This window comes from Elephas maximus, chromosome 27 (assembly GCF_024166365.1).
Source record: "Elephas maximus indicus isolate mEleMax1 chromosome 27, mEleMax1 primary haplotype, whole genome shotgun sequence".
In the NCBI taxonomy this organism is placed as follows: Eukaryota; Metazoa; Chordata; class Mammalia; order Proboscidea; family Elephantidae; genus Elephas; species Elephas maximus.
Window position 1 is genome coordinate 30,827,739 of NC_064845.1, and position 17,918 is coordinate 30,845,656.

The 17,918-nt window shown below is 45.2% G+C and overlaps 1 long non-coding RNA gene and 1 pseudogene across 1 annotated transcript in view; one reads left to right on the forward strand and one right to left on the reverse strand.

Annotated features, from left to right (window-relative positions):
* Nucleotides 1-17,918, reverse strand: part of LOC126068363 (uncharacterized) — a 213,479-nt gene that overhangs the window by 159,274 nt on the left and 36,287 nt on the right. Inside the window, exon 3 of the long non-coding RNA XR_007515642.1 lies at nt 10,199-10,313. This is a non-coding gene — a long non-coding RNA (uncharacterized LOC126068363). The remainder of the gene's footprint in view (nt 1-10,198; nt 10,314-17,918) is intronic.
* LOC126068327 (cellular tumor antigen p53-like) lies at nt 14,977-16,105 on the forward strand (annotated as a pseudogene).

The window sequence follows — 17,918 nt, forward strand, 5'->3', positions numbered from 1 at the left end:
ACTGCCCTGACAGGGAGCACAACAGAGAACCCCTGAGGGAGCAGGAGATCAGTGCGATGCAGACCCCAAATTCTCACAAAAAGACCATACTTAATGGTCTGAGTGAGCCTAGAGGAATCCCGGCGGTCATGGTCCCCAAACCTTCTGTTGGCACAGGACAGGAACCATTCCCGAAGACAACTCATCAGACATGGAAGGGACTGGACAGTGGGTAGGAGAGAGATGCTGATGAAGAGTGAGCTACTTGTATCAGGTGGACACTTGAGACTGTGTTGGCATCTCCTGTCTGGAGGGGGGATGGGAGGATAGAGAGAGTTGGAAGCTGGCAAAATTGTCACGAAAGGAGAGACTGGAAGGGCTGACTCATTAGGGGGAGAGCAAGTGGGAGTATGGAGTAAGGTGTATATAAACTTATACATGACAGTCTGACTTGATTTTTAAACATTCACTTGAAGCTCAATAAAAGTTAAAAAAAAAAAGAATGAAGAGCTAGGAGGGGAGTGCATCCTTTGGTTCCAGGATCCCTGCGCTGAGAAGCTCCTAGACCAGGGGAAGATTGATGACAAGGACCATCTCCCAAAGCCTACAGAAAAAGCATTCCCCTGGAGCTGGAACACTGGAATTGGACTTTTACCTCTTAGACAGGGAGAGAATAAATTTCTCTTTATTAAAGCTAAAAAAAATAAACAAATAAAATAAATGTTCTTTCTCATGCAACAGGGAAAGCTATTGATAGCTAGGAGAATCATCCTCCCCCTTGCCTGCTTTCTTCCTTGTTTCTGATGCCCCCTCGAAGGACGTGGGCTGCTAGGAACGGGTCACATTTAAAAACATTAAGTCAGCCACAGGTTTACTTGTCTGGAAGTCCAAGGCAACAGCCAATGATGGGCTCAGGAGAGAGAGCACTGAGAGGCACTGCCCGTTCCTGGGCCTCACAGGAAGGGTGAGGCGGCTCAACAGGTGGGGGGTTCTCAGTCACAGGTCCTCAATCAAGCATCTGCACCCACAGTCCTTCCCCTGGTGCACATTTATCCCTCAGGGGTCTCACAGGGAGAGGCCTGTGGCAGGACAGAATTCAAAGATACAGGACTCGAGGCTCTCAGCCATCTTTCAGAATCTCTCAGGATCTCTTTATATCCTGGAGGGAGCAGATGTCTTTACCATTCCTACAGGATCTTCATTGAGGGTTACTGCAAGTTAATTCCTGATCCTATGGGAACAATTATATTTTTGGAAAAAAAAAAAGTTATGTATGCGCAGATTTGAGTTGCTTTATCTTTATCTAGTTTAGCCTGCAAGACTAATGCTCATTTAAAATTAAAATTGAAGGTTTTAATCTTCTGGCAATATCTGGTTATCTATGTATCAATCTTCTCATTCAAAAGAAATAAAAGTAAAATTAACTACATATAATTCTGTACTTCTTTCTCTTCTCATTTTTTTTCTTTTTTAATTCCATAGAGGGTGCAGGAATCTTCAAGAAGAGAAAGAAGAGCAACTGGAGCAAATGATTCCTCTCTGTTCTTTTCACTTTGGTAGTCAGCAGCTGGGTGAGAAAGCTGACCCCGGCCACCTCTGGGTAACAAACTACACTTTCTCCTCACCCACCAGCTGGAGAAGCCCTGCTGCACCCCTTCTCTGCTGACTCCCAATCAACAAAGCTCCATCCCTCTAAGGAAGCGCTGACTGATTCTCTGTTAGTGCCACCGGGATCCAGCTACTCGGTGAGAAGAATTCAGTGTTAGAGCCTTAAATGAATTCGTCGACATCATGAGCTCTTTGTGCTGCCACAGATCACCCCGCTCACAGCTGTGCCGGTCCCAATGGAACCTGGACCGTCGTTCTTACCCTGACACAGAATCAGGAATAAGGACAGAGCCTTCTGTGATATTATAATGCATTTCCTTGTAAATTCACACTCAGTCATTGGTTCACATGAACAAAACCCACTATAAAAAAATTTTAAGTACACTTTCTAAGACAGTAATCCCTGAAATGACAACATTAATATGGAACTTATTTATAGACTAAGAAGCCAAGATATTTTCTTTGTCAGAAGTGGAATCTTATAAGCACAGCTGTTGAACAACACTTGTCAGAGGTGTCAAATCATCTTTCACCATTTAGACAGTCACCTAGCCATTATTCTCGTGGGATACATGAGTGGCTGAGAGAATCATACTTGACAGATGGAAAAAACAGGCTATCCATATGGTAAATACAACTCCCCATTTCCCAATCATCCAGTTTAGCAATTTCCCTACTATTCTATACTGAGATGCAGCCCATCGTCTCAACTAAAAGAAAGGGTTCATGCTTTTCCCCAACTGCTACTGAACATGAGAACACGTAAGTTTTGTGAATAATCTTTCATTTCTCTATGCTGCATATAACCCACAAATGCTATTTGTATTGATCCCGGAAGTTAACAATTCAGGGTCCCTATGCCTGGGTATGCCAGAGAGAGATGTCCCTGACTGGCGCCAACGCTGACGTGCTTGATTACTAGCTGAAAGGTTGGAAGTTTGAACCCACCCAGAGGCGCCTTAGAAGACAGGCCTGGTGATGTACTTCTAAAAGCTCACAGCCTTGAAAACACTACAGAGCAGCTCTACTCTGCATGCACGCTCTTGCTATGAGTCAGAATCGACTTGACGGTGACCAACAACAGCAACATACTAGAGACAGAGTCCTTGGGTGGTGTAAACGGTTAAGCACTTGCCTACCAACCAAAAGGGTGGTAGTTCGAAGCCACGCTGAGGCTCCTTGGTAGAAAGGCCTGCTGATCTGTTTCTGAAAGCTCACGGCATTGAAAACCCTAGGAACAGGCCTACTCTGCACACATGGTGTCACCATGAGTCAGAAATGATTGCAAGGGCAACTGGTTTATTGGTTTACACTGGAGAGGGGTCTCATGCTCTACCAGTCTATCCTACCACTGCTCTCTTCTAGGGAAACTGCCAGGACCACAGTCCTTACTGAAGCAAGTAGCCCTAGGCCACAAATATTTGGACCATGTCATGGATTCAATTATGTTCCCCCCCCCAAAAATGTGTGTGTCAATTTGCCTGGACCATGATTTCCAATATTGTTTGGTTTCCTCCATTGTATGATGGTAATTTTATGTTAAACAGGATTAGGTGGGATTGTAACACCCTTAATAAGGTCACAGGAGTGATTCAATGTAAAGGGAGTTTCCCTGGGGTATGGCCTGCACCACATTCATCTTTCACGAGATAAAAGGAAAGGGAAGCTAGGAGAGAGGGCAACCTCATACCAGGAAAGAAACACTAGGAGTAGAGAGTGTCCTTAGGACCCGGGGTCCCTGCACCTGGGAAGCTCCTCCACCAGGGGAAGATTGAGGGCAGGGCCTTCCTCTAAAACCCACAAAGACAGAAAGCCTTCCCTTGGAGCTGACGCCCTGAATTTGGACTTCTAGCCTACTAGGTTGTGAGAAAATAAATTTCTCTTTGTTAAAGCCATCCACTTGTGGTACTTCTGTTATAGCAGCACTAGATGACTAAGACAGTCCAAGAGAAGCTATGAGCATCCATAAGATTGCCTGGTTTAAGAGCTTAGGCAAAAAGGGATGATAACTACTACAGAACCTATCAGTCTATGCTTTTCTTGGAGTTTGGTCCATACACAGACCATCAGTTGGTTGTAGGAGCAAGAATGGCGAGCACGAGCACAAAGACGCCAGAAGAGAAGCCTAAATGGAAACGCCGTGAAATGTTAATGGCAAAGAAGTAGAGTATGAATGAGGAACCAATGTTAGTGCAGACACACCCTGGAGTGGCACCAGACCGGGAACTATCTCCCTGCTCATGAGTTAGGTCCCTCCCTGGCAGTAACAAAGGCCTCTGTTGATTTTCAGCCTCTGGGTCCAAGTCTTGCAGTTGTTGTTGTTGTTACGTGCCGTCGAGTCGGTTCCGACTCATAGCGACCCTATGCACAACGGAACGAAACACTGCCTGGTCCTGCGCCATCCTTACAATCCTTGTTATGCTTGAGCTCATTGTTGCAGCCACTGTGTCAATCCACCTCGTTGAGGGTCTTCCTCTTTTCCGCTGACCCTGTACTCTGCCAAGCATGATGTCCTTCTCCAGAGACTGATCCCTCCTGACATGTCCAATGTATATAAGACACAGTCCCGCCATCCTTGCTTCTAAGAATCAGTCTGGTTGTACTTCTTCCAAGACAGATTTATTTGTTCTTTTGGCGGTCCATGGTATATTCAGTCTTGCAGTAGCAGAATGCAATTCTTCTAGTCTAATAGAACAAAATCAGCTCCCAGCATCACTTCTAGCACTGCGAGAAGTGGCTGTTTGGGGCCAGGTTGTGTCAGAAATTAATGAGCGAGCCCCTCGGAGCACCTGCACCTTCACCAACTCTAACCACTTCTCCCTCCCAAAAAAGACACCAAGCTCATCTCTCCTTGCTTCTAAGAAGCAGTCTGGTTGTACTTCTTCCAAGACAGATTTATTTGTTCTTTTGGCGGTCCATGGTATATTCAGTCTTGCAGTAGCAGAATGCAATTCTTCTAGTCTAATAGAACAAAATCAGCTCCCAGCATCACTTCTAGCACTGCGAGAAGCGGCTGTTTGGGGCCAGGTTGTGTCAGAAATTAATGAGCGAGCCCCTCAGAGCACCTGCACCATCACCAACTCTAACCACTTCTCCCTCCCCAAAAAGACACCAAGCTCATCTCTTTAGCAGCCAGTAATTCTCAATCACAGGCATTTGCAAATGTGTACTGTGGGTGGGGTGGATATCTCTGGTTGACACAATGACTTGGTTAGGTTGGAGTAACATGGGCATCAAGGGACCAGTGATGCTAAATGTCTGAAATGGGCAGGACAGTTCCATATAATGATATATCACGCCAATACACCCTCCTTGAGAAATACTGGGCCCCCTCCAACATTCTGGGCAGACAAAAGAGGGTAAGAAAGGCAAATTAAAGAGAGGAGGGCAGTAAGAGAATAAGCAACATCCTCCCTCAGAAGTGAGCCAGTCAAGTTAAGGCTGTCCAAAGGTCAATGTGATCCCCTATGCACCTCCTTCCCTCACCTCCAGCAATAATGCTAAAGACACACAAAATTCTTACTTTCATACCCCCTCCCATGGGCCCAGTTAGCTTTCCATTTTATCTTTTAAACACCGTGCATCTCCACATCTTTTTATTTGTTCTAATTCGGAGAATTTCTTAGCAACTAAATAATTATTGCTATTGTTGATAATAGCAATGACAAAACCAAACTCACTGCGATCAAGTCGATTCCAACTCAGAGCAACCTGACAGGACAGAGTAGACTGCCCCACAGGCTTTCCAAGGTTGTAATCTTTAGGGAAGCAGACTGCCCCATCTTTCTCCCTGTGAGCAACTGGTGGGTTCCAACCGTAACCTTTCAGTTAGCAGCTGAGCACTTAACCACTGCATCACCAGAGCTCCTTGATAATACCAATAGAGTATCAATGGAAAATTTTTCCACGTTGATAAAGGGCTTAACTACTAAATCTGTGGTGTAATATGTCTGTTGAAATTTCACTTTAGCAATTAATTCTTCAGAGGATAACTCTTCTCAGATTGTGTGAATTAATTTTTTGAGCCATGCTGGGGAAAGAGAAGTGAAACTCTCTTGCCACCTCTTCTAGACTCTTTATAAAGCTCTAGGCAGTATTCAAAGAGACACCCTGCACAAACAAGCTTTAGCACCCATGGTCAGGGCATGGGCAGACCAAATGGAAAGAGACAGCTTAGCAAATTAAAGAGCAAATATGTTAGAGGCAGTGCGCTCAATTATGTGGGAGACAGACCCACGGCACTTTCTATACCAGGCAGATACCGCCACAAGGTAAAAAGTTCACCAGGATACAACTACAGTCTGAAAGTCTCCCCAGGGTAGAGAAGTCCAAAACTCAATTCTGCTTTAAACGAGTTGAGGTCTTGACTTAACTAGAACACACCATCACTACAGGTGGGGGTTTCCGGACTGTATGAGTCAAACGGGTCATTACAGGCTGAAACAGTGCTGTCCAATAGAACTTTCTGTGATGATGAACATGCTCTACATCTGTGCTCCCTAATAAGGCAGCACTAAGCACATGTGCCTACTAAGCACTTCAAATGTGGCTAGTTCAACTGAATAGCTACATTTCTTTTAATTGTATTGAGTTGTATTAGTTTAAATATAAATAGCCACATGTGGCTTGTGGCTATTGTATTGGACAGCATAGCTAAAGGCTTACACCATGGACTAGGAGAATAATCCAAAAGTATATCACAAGACAACTTTACTCATCTTCTGACTACCTGATAAAACACTTCCTTAACCCTTGCCCCTCCATACACACATAGACACCACGCATAAGATTTCACCATATCACACATCACTAGAGCAGTACTTCTCAAATTTTAGCACATATAAGAATCACGGAGGGCTTGTTGAAACACAGATTATTGAGCTCCAATCCCAAGGTTCTGATTCAGGAGGTCTGGGTTGAGCCCCAATCATTTACATCTCTAACAAGTTCCCAGGTAATGCTGATGCTGCTAGGACCACACTCTGAGCAGCACTAGAATGAAAACTTCAACTATTCAAACACCAATTGTCATGGATTGAATTGTGTCCCCCTAAAATATCTGTCAGCTCGGCTAGGCCTTGATTCCCAGTATTGTATGACTGTCCACCAATCTGTCATCTGATGTAATTTCCTATGCATTATAAATCCTACCTCTATGATGGTAATGAGGTGGGATTAGGGGCAGTCATGTTAGTGAGGCAAAACTCAATCTACAAAATTTGTTTCTATTTTAAATCAATCTCTTTCAAGATATAAAAGAGAGAAGTGAGTACAGAGACATGGGGACGTCCTACCACTAAGAATGCAGAACCAGGAGGAGAGTACTTCCTTTCGACCCAAGGCCCCTGCACTGAGAGCTCCTAGGATGGGAAGATTGATGACAAGGACCTTCCCCAAGAGCTGGCACAGATAAAAAGCCTTCCCCTGGAGTTAGCATCATGAATTTCAACTTTTAGACGCCTAAACTGTGAGCGAACAAATTTCTCTTTGTTAAAGCCATCCACTTGTGGCATTTCTATTACAGCAGCACTAGATGACTAAGACACCAACCTATCTACCAAAACAGCTTCTCTCACTGTTCCCTTTCTGCTACATGGAAGTGCCCTTTCTTCTATTAAATACTTAACACCTAGTACTATAAATGCAGGGTAGAGAGAATATAAATAAACAAGGCTACCTAAGACGGCTTCTCCACGTATTACATCCAAGATCTGTCCACATTTGTCATAAACTTTGTAAGTGTGTATAATGCTACAGAGACCAGAAACACAGAAAGGGTGAATGCAACCCTGCCAGGATAGTTTATGCCTAATCCCTAGAGTCAAGCCGGTGCTTTCTATCAAAATAATGTAGATCACTTGGGTCTATATGAGCATTACAGCCTTTTTCACCTTTCTGACACAAAGTTCTAAAGAGTAATAAAACAACACACATATCATAGTAAAGCATTTATGAAAAGCGTATATGAAGACATTTTTTTTTCCATATTCCAAAAGAGAGGAGACAGAAATATAAAGGCTCTAGAACAAAGAGACTTCTCCAAACAGTCTCTGGTCTACATTAATTACCTGCAACAACTCTTCTGGATCAGCAGTCATTTAAAAAGATATTTTGATTTTGGGGGTTGCTTTTTCTCTCTGTCCTCTGGTCTAATGATATATGAGTCTCTTTCACATTAACGAGATCGCCCCATCAAGTGCACTTTCCTGACTGTTCTTCTGAGCAGCCTCCTTCCTGCCTCCTCCACCCTCCCCTTTCTTTCCTCTCTAAAAGAAAGCCTTCATCCAGAATACACTGTCACAATAAGCTAGGACAGGATGCCTTCAAAAAAACTCAGATTCCAGCAGGGTTCACGGTTTCCCACACCACTAAGCCTTTACCCTTCTCCAAATTCCCACTGCCCCTCACTCACTGCCATCACAAAGATTAAGAGTGATCTTTGGGTCCTGGAAATGTGGGCAGACAGGTATTGTTTCCAAGCACTTAGAGAACCCCCTAGTTGCCACGTGGTACTATGCACATTGCTTCCTTAGACTGTGTCTACTTTACAGGTAGGGAAACTGAGGCATAATGAGGTTAAATCACTAAAATACAGTCCCAGAGAAACTCAGCGCAAGATTAAATTTGGTGCCCCTCCCCCCTCCCACAGACATTTGGCATGTCTGGGGACATCTTTGATTGTCACAATTTGGGAGGGGGGCAGAGCTACTGGCATCCAGTGAGCAGAGGCCTGTAATCCTGCTAAACATCCTACAACAACCGCCCCACGCCCCCCACAACAAGAGCTATCTGGACAAAAATGTCAACTGCATTGAGGTTGAGAAACTCTGGTCTACTGGTATCTCTAGGATTACTTACTTAGGCCCCTAACTGACAGTTAAAGAATGGCTTACTCTACAAATTTATCATTTTACAGCATTTACATATGCCAGTCAAGTGCTATTTCCGACATGCTATGCTTTTTAGTTACTGTTCAAACAGAGGATATAGGGAGCCATAGAGGAAAATGAGTAGAGCTCACAAAGCCCAACTCTTTTCCTTTATTGAGAAAACCTGGCAAAGTCCAGCTCCTTTCCTTAGCGACCTCCATCCCCTGAGCTGAGGTCTGCCTGTGCCTGGCTGCTCACCTGGAGTCTTCAGTTGCTGACATGCTTCTGCAGCTGCCTTTTCTCTGCTTTGCTCATCCGCTCACCCATGTGTCACTCCAGAGCAGTAATGATGTATGTTGATGGGAATCTCCAGAGATCTACAGCCCCAAATTGTCTGATTTGTTCATTAAATTGCACTCATTACCGAGCCATGTCAGGCATCTAAGGACATCAGCCTTTCTGGCTTCCCTGTCCGAGGCTGGGCAATGGAACATTATCTAATAAGGGCTCCAAAGTACTACCAAAACGAAAACCAAACCTAGTGACGTCGAGTCGATTCCGACTCATAGTGACCCTATAGGACAGAGTACTGCTGCCCTATAGCATTTCCAAGGAGCACCTGTCAGATTTGAACTGCTGACGCTTTGGTTAGCAGCCATAGGACTTAACCAATACGCCACCAGGGTTTCCAAAGCACTAAAGCAAGCTTAAAACAACACTCCAACCAGTTTATAAGCTGAATACAATTTTTCTTTTTTAATTTTTCACTTCCTGCCCCTCTTTCCTAGCCATCCTTGGCTCTGCCTAGATTTCCATCAGTTGTCATTTTCTTTTCAAGGAGTCTGATTTTACTTCAAGCTGTAGAAGCGGAGAGTTCAGAAAGAGACGTGGTATCTTTTCTACCCCTTCTTCCCAGACTTCCACCTGGACTCTGAGAAGGGGACACCAAACAGTGACTTTCTCCTTCTTGCCTCAAAAATCGTCAGCACAAATGAGAGCTCAAAGCCAGCCTTGGTCATAATGCTCCCAATGCCAATATCCGATTCACTGTTGTTAGGTGCCTTCAGATTCCCAGGTCTTTCTCCCATGGAGCCGCTGAGTGGGTTCGAACTGCCAACCTTATGGTTAGCAGCTGAGTGCTTAACAATTGTACCACCAGGGCTCCTTACCTGACATGTGACTGCCAGTGACGAAGGATAAAGTGGAACTGGCAAAAACCATGTGCTTTACTAATGTTATTATCTACCAAACCTGGAATCGTCAACTCTCTGGCAAGCTGTTTCCTTTCTAGAAAAAGTAATTAACAAAACAACAGTTCAGGAAAGTGATCCATGGAGAAGGAGGACAGTGGTTGAGGGAATGTGAGCTGGCAGAGCTAACAACCTGATATGGTACAGGAAAAGGGCAATCAGACCTGGTCCCATTCTCAACAACACACCTCAGGAAGGCCCAATAACCCTTCCCTGATTCGAGGAAAATCACGTCTCATGTAAATAAATCCCTAATAATGCCTGAGGTATTTCCATGCACATAATGAATTCCATCCTATCACCCAAAACCTAATGGTTTCCTGTTCACAATTATTGATTGGCATAGTGTCAATCACTTGAATCAATAGAGATTTTGGGAACCTTTCACAGGCAGGGCATCCCATTGCACTGACTCCGAGAGGCTGGAGAGACAAGAGTCCCTGTGACTTGGCAAAGTCAGAGTAACAATGGCAGCCATTGCCTTTGTCTTACCCTGGAGTAGAGAGTGTGGCAGCCTTCAAACACATGTCTTCACAACCCACCAGCTCTGCTGCTTTTCTCCACTCACTCACTTCTGCATGCTAGACCACGATCCATTGATCACCAACTGCCAGAGACAAAAGAAATGAATGAATGCATTAGGCCAAAAGACCTATGACTTCAAGTACTAAGTCACTGCTCGAATGTATTTGTTACAGTTGGCTAAGCACTTAAGAAATAGACCCAAACACATATAACGGCTCAAGCTCAATAAAAGTTTACTTGTGGCTCCTGTACAGATACTGGACAGGTGAAAGATCCATCACTGCAGTGGGCCTCCTCAATGCAGTCATCCAGGGACCCACGCTGACAACAGCCTTGTCATCTCTAAAACATTTCTAAGGTTGCTCTGGGGTGAGGTGGGGCCAAGATCGCAGAGTTTTCAGATGTTTCCGGAGGTCCCCCTTACACCAAAGACCTGAGAAAACAAGTGAAATGGTTACATATATGACAAAGTAGGATCCCTGAACATCCAGGACAAAGTTCGGAAATCGGACTGAGTGGCAGGACAAGGGAGAGATGGTTCGGAAGCAGCAAGGAGTTGCTGGACAGGATTCGACAGGAACCAGTTCCCCTCAGGCACAATCCCCTGGAGCAACCGCAGCAGGGCTGGAGGTAGTGTTAGGGACCTGGTTTCCTCAGGGAGAGACAGCCAGCTGCACAGTCCACTCACGTCTCACAAACCAGAGAAGAACGGCGCTCTTGGCAAAAGCTAAGTACTTGCATTTATTTTACCACGTCCCCAGCCCCCAAGACGGTTTCAGTGGCTGTCAATTTCCTGGGCCTGAGATAGGTTCTGCTGCGTGCCCTGAGCCATCCTCCTGGCCTTGGAATAAAAAATAATCTGCCAGATCCACTGAGCTGGGGAGCTCAGGACAGAAGCGGCTCCTGTCCAAGCACAAATGGTCCGTGGACTTTGAATACCTTTAACCCCTGCACGGACCTGTGTGGGCCCATTTCAGGACATTAGGCCCTTCTTGGTAGACTGCGACGGTATATCTGCATGAGATCTGACTTCAACTGTCTCAGCTGTACGGTGGAGAGGTGGGTTTTTGATGTTTAACACCAATTTGCCTATTAAACAGGGTCCTGACCTACCCACATCAGGGGCCTGAGGACTGGTGGCTCCACCCACGTCACCTAGCCACCCAAGACAGGGGTCTAAGGATAAGCGGTGCCTACCAGTTGTTACAACCAAAAGCATTGGGTGCCCCTGATCCAGCTGTAGGACCCACCCACCTGTGGGTTCCAGGGAACAGGCATACGCTTTCCTCATAGACACTCAGGGGATGGTTGGCAGGCCCTTACGCTGTTCAGAGCATTAACCCCTGCAACACACAGACACCTGTGCCTACACCAGTCTCCCCTGCCCCCTGAAAACCAAGGTTGCTCTGGGGAGTTCTCTCTTTTCAAGCCAGCTAGGAGTGGAAACCTCAATGGAGGAGCTACATGGGAGTTATCTTTTTGAGTTTGTGTCTTTTCCCTAGAAAGGGATCACAGTACTTCCTACTTTCACTCACATTATGCTGGCTAGAACTCAGTCACCAGTTGACTAGAACTAACCACACAGACTGCTGCCAGGAGTCTCTGTTGTACAAGGCTGACTCCGCCCAACCAAGAAGACAGCATTAGGTTTGTTGTTGTTGTTGTTAGGTGCCGTCGAGTAATTCTGACTCCTAAAGACCCTGTGTACAACAGAATGAAACACTGCCTGGTCCTGTGCCATCTTCACAATTGTTGCTATGTTTGAGCCCATTGTTTCAGTCACTGTGTCAATCCATCTCACTGAGGGCTTTCCTCTTTTTTGGTGACCCTCTGTTTTTCCAAACATGATGTTCTACTTCTGCAGCTAGACCCTCCTGATCACATGTCCAAAGCATGTGAGATGAAGTTTTGCTATCCCCACTTCTAATGAGCATTCTGGCCGCATTAGGTTTAGAGCAAGAAATTTTGGATAAGACACAAGCACAGTAACCTTGACTTAGTTACTTAACAACTCTGAGTCTTGATTTCCTCATCTGTAAAATACCCTGCCTTCCTCTGAGGGTCACTGTTGTTACTGTTGTTAGGTGCTGGTGAACTGGTTCCAACTCATTGTGACCGCATTAGGAGACTCACAATGAGACAAAGCAGCAGTTCTCAGACTCCTTGTGCGTGTACATCACCTGAGCATCTTGGTAAAATGTAGATTCTAACTCAAGAGGACAGGGCGAGGTCTGAGATTGTGCTTTTCTGGGAAGTTCCCAGGTGATGTCAATGCTGCTGGCCTCAGAGGAACAGAAAAGAGAGTAAAAAGAGATAGTTAGAGAATAGTTTTGTAAACCACAAAGTGATCTGTAGAAATAAAGTATTATTTTCCTGGTCCTGACTTTAATTGATTATAAATGAATTCCCAACTAGCCAGCAGTTTTAGGATGTGTTTAGTATGAGCATCAGATAGAATCTGACAATCACAGGGTTTGGAGAACAGGAAGAATTTAAGGAGTTACTACCTACTACCACCCCCCTTATTTTGAAAACAAGGAAACAAATTCTGAGAAATCACTGATGCCCCCCCAAAATCTCTCAATAACTTAGTAGTGTGATAGGATTAGAGAGCAAACATTTGACTTTTTTTTTTCTGTCATTAAATAAACTCAATGATAGCCTTCTAAAGAAAAGGAATTTTTACTCTTCACTAAAGCTAGAACAAGTATGATTCTGGCCCATACCCAAAAAGGTCCCAGAAGGTGAAATTCACCAAGAAAGGCCACCGGGGTACTAAATACAGGCAAGCTGTCACAGGGTACGCAACAGGGATTTTTCAGGCATATGATCTTCAAAATACAGTGAGCCCTAACAAAGCTATGTCCCCCATATCCAAAATGTCATTTAAACACAAATTACCTTCCTTTCACTTTCTGGCAAAAACAAGAGTTTTGTTTCCAATGCGTACTAATTCTGAGTCATTCCTATTTGGGGATAACCACAAAAAGAGAGAATTTGGGGTAGCAAATAGAAAACGGAAACCAATGAATTCCCAGAAGAGGAACACAGGTTTTGGTGGCGAACCCTGAAGACAAAAGAATGTAAAGTTTTTTTTTTATCCTGGCATGTAAATTATTTTGCATCTCTGAGATGATGGTGGGTTCTAGGAGCTTACAGAAGAACATGAGATGTAGGATCACTGATGTGAAAGAAAGGAGTCAAAAACTCCCAAGTGATAAATCAGAAAGGCACAGAGTATCTGGAAACCAAATCGGAGAGGAAAAGAGGGGAGCCACTTAGCACGCATGTCATCTCCAACAAAGCAAAGGGAATTTGAAAGTGTCTTGGTGAAATTAGGAAGGAGTACTTATTGAGCAAGGAATGGTAAATGGAAATGAACACTTACATAAAAATTTTTTTTTACGTACTCGTTATTAATTTAAGATGAGCTACTATCAGCATCTTCATTTAATGAGCAATTTTAAGTATTTTTAATAAAGATTAAACTACTACTTGAAACTTCCATATTCCACCTCACAGCTCTCTTCCACCTTAAGGCTTTTAACTCCTCAATCAAGAATTCTCCCATCCTGGGGATTTTCCAGAATCTTCTGTAGACTAGAGCGTTATTAGTATTCTTTGTAGCATGGGCTTCTTTCACAGCCTGTTGAAGCCAAGAACTCCATCCTCAGAATAATGTTAATATTATTATTAAAAAGGAAGCCATGTCGAGAAATTAGAACCCTGTGCATTGCTGGTGGGATTGTAAAATGGCAGTCACTGTGGAAAACTGTTTAGCAATTTCTCAAAACGTTGAACACAGAAGTACCATATGACCCAGCAATTCCACTCCCAGGTATATACCTAAAATATCTGAAAGTAGGCACTCAAACAGATACTTCTACACAAATTTTCATGGCAGCATTATTCACAACAGCCAAAATGTAGAAACTACCCAAGAGTCCATCAACAGATGATAAACAAAACATGGAATATGCACACAATGGCCTATTATTCAGCCACTAGGAAAAATGAAGTTCAGATACGTGCTACCACATGGATGAACCCTGAAAACATTAGCCCTTTGGGAGTTCGTGAACCTCAGTTTAAGAACAAGTGATTGGGGAAGGACTCTTCTAGGATGGTGAAGGTTTTTTTCTTACAGGAAATGGTGTGCAGCAAAGTTTTTAAAAACCTGAAGATGCACAGTAAAAAATCCTGCTCAGGATCAGTCAGGGAAGAAAAGAATGAGCTGCAAAGAGAAGCCTAACCTTGACTTTCTCCCAAAACTCAACACTATTCATGCCATGCCTTCAAAATCCTATATTAAGGAATTCCCAAGAGATCTCTTTGGCCCCAGCCTCTATGTCCTGATGGCAGGTGAAGGGAGGCAGCACTGAGAAATGGAAGACCCAGATGAGATCCAAGCTTCAGTCTCAGACCCCTTGTTTTCTGCCACTAACTAGCTCTGTTAGCTTAGTCAGGTCACCTAGTTTCTGAATTGAAACTTCCTGTCTATAAAACGAAAAGTTTGAATTAAACCATCTCTGGGATTCTTTCTAGCTATGACTTTGTGATTCTAAGATAATGCATAACTATCTGGGAAGTAATGTTAATGTGTCAAAAGCGCAAAGCCACCACCCGGGGCACAGCTAGCTGCTGGGCTCTGAGGGCACCTGCTTTCTGGGCGTGGAGTGTCCTTCCCAGGACTGTTATACACTTCCCTGAGGTTCCATGGACAGACTAACTTCCCTGGAGCTGCAATGGAGGAGCCCAAGTCAGATCTCAGTACTGAGCTCCCTCTGAGTCAAGAGACTTTTTCATACTTGGGGAAACTCCTTCCTGAGAAGCTGGTTCTGTCCCCCTCACTGTCCCCAGCAGCGGAGGCAGTAGACGATCTGCTGCTCCCAGGAGATGCTGCAGACTGCCTAGAAAGCCAAGCTGGGGCTCAAGGAATATCAGCAGCCCCTGCACCAGCTACCCTTACACCAGCCACCTCCTGGACACTCTCATCCTCTGTCCCTTCCCAGAAGACCTACTGCAGCAACTGTGGTTTCCGTCTTGGCTTCCTGCATTCTGGGACATCCAAGTCTGTCACCTGCATGTACTCCCCTGGCCTTAACAAGCTGTTTTGCCAGCTGGCAAAGACCTGTCCAGTGCAGCCGTAGCTCAGCTCACCACCCTACCCCAGCACCTGTGTTCACACCATGGCCATCTACCAGACGTCAGCATATGACAGAGGTCGTGCAGCACTGCCCCCACCTTGAGTGCTGCTCCGACTATAGCGATGGCCTGGCCGCTCCTCAGCATCTTATCCAAGTGGGAGGAATCCTGCGTGCTGATATTTGTAGGACACCATCACTCTTCGACATAGTGTGGGGTACCCTATGAGCTACCTCAGGTCGGTTCTGACTACCACCATCCACTTCAACTTCATGTGTAGCAGCTCCTGCGTGGGGGCGGGAAACCCATCCTCACCATCATCATACTGGAAAACTCCGATGGTAATCTGCTAGGGCACAACAGTTTCGAGGTGCATATTTGTACTGTTCTGGGAGAGACAGACGTACAGAGGAAGAAAATTTCCACAACAAGTGGGAGCCACCCTCTGAGAGGATCACTAAGTAAGCACTGCACACCAGCACCAGCTCCTCTACCGAGCCAAAGAAGAAGCCAGTGGATGAAAAATATTTCACCCTTAAGATCCGTGGGCATGAATGCTTCAAGATGTTCCTAGAGTTGAATGAGGCATTGGAGCTGAAGGATGCCCAGGCTGGGAAGCAGCCAGAGGGGAGCAGGGCTCAATGCAGCCTTCCAAACTCTAAGAAAGGGGAATCTACCACCCACTGTAAAAAACTAATGTTCAAGAGAGAGGGGCCTGACTCAGACTGACGTCCTTCACTTCCTGTCCCCCATTTACACACCCTGCCCCTGCCCTCCTTTCCTACCATTTTGAAATTCACATGCTTGAACCCCTACTTGATACAGGTGTGTCTCGAAAACACTCAAGAACTCTTCACTTACCTTGGCATGGGCCTCCACTAAAGAAGCTGGCCTACACTGGTGTTCTGGGGGGCATGAGGGAGCTGGGACAATCCAGCTTAGATTGTAAGGTTTTTACTATAAGGAATACTTGGAAGAGATAGGATGGCGTTCCTGCACGTAAGAATTAGATTTTAAGAGCAGTCATAGAACTTACCATACCTGGGTTGGAAGCCTAGACCAGTAACAGACTAGCCAGGGGAACTATCTCAAGGTGTTTCATTTCTCCTGACAGCAATGTGTATGTCTATAAAATGCTGATACCTACCACCTACCTCGTGGGGTTTGCTGTGAGGTTAATGAAATGATATATGTATGACTCAAAGATCCCGTAGGGCTGGAAGTCACCAGGCTGCCTGGCCTTAAAACCTTCTTAGATTACATGGCATCTGGGACTTGGCCTCTGGGGAGTGCTGGTCCCCTGTCCCTGTCGGTTGATGGATTGACTGGGCAGCTGGTTAAGGGGAAGGAATTTCCTACTTCCTTTTCTGCTGGCCTAGCCACGTCCTGTCTAGCCTCTAGGTAAACCTCAGCACCTAAAAGGAAACCTCACCCCATCCTACTCCCTGAAGGATTCCAGCTTTTACATGGAATCCGTACCTACCACCACGTCTAACTGCAACCAGACACTCAGAGCCTCATTTATTTTGCACTTTGGAAAGCACATTTGCATTCTTTGCCTACATCCCTTCTCCCCTCCCCTTTTTATATCCCATTTTTATATCTGTTTCTTATTTTACAATAAAACTTTGCTAATAAAAAAATATTAATGAGACTTTAAATTTCTTCTCACACTATGTCATGGATTGAATTATGTCCCCCAAAAATGTGTGTAACAGGAGGCGGAGCCAAGATGGCAGAATATACAGACACTTCCGGAGAGCCCTCTTTAAAACAAAGACCCGAAAAAACAAGAGAAACAAGTATATTTATGACAAGCTAGGAGACCTGAGCATCAAACACAACGTTAGAAAATGAACTGAGGGGCAGGCGGAGGAAGAGATGGTTCAGAAGTGGAGAAGAGTTACCAGACCTGAATCGTGGGGAGCCCTCAGGCACCATTCCCAGAGTGGCGGCAGCGGGCTTGCACTAGCGTTCAGACACAGTTTCCTCAGGGAGAAGCAGCCAGCCACACAGCCTACTCACACCTCCAGAACCAGAGAAGAACGGAGTTCTTGGCAAAAGCTAAGTACTTGCATATATTGTACCAAGGCCCCCCCCCACCCCACCCCCACCAGCCAGCTTCAGCGGCTGAATTCCCTGGGCCTGAGATTGGCACTGTTGAGCACCTATAGCCATCTTCCCAACCTTGGAGAAGGAAAAAATTTGCAACTGGGGGAAAAGATAATTTGCCAGCTCTACTAATGGGCAGAGCTCAGGACATAAGTGGCTCCTGGCCAGGAATAAATGCTCTGTGGAACTCTGAGCACCTTTCCCTTCTGCATGGACCTGTGTAGGTCTATTTCAGGAGAATAGGCCCTTGTTGCCAGACTCCAACTGTTTCAGCTGTGCGCTGGAGAGGTGGGTGTTTGTTGTTTGACATTGCTTTGCCTATTAAACAGGGCCCTCACCTACCCATATCTGGGGCCTAAAGACTGGTAACCACACTCAGGTCACCCAGCCATCTGTGACAGTTGTCCAAGGATAACTGGTGCCTCCCAGT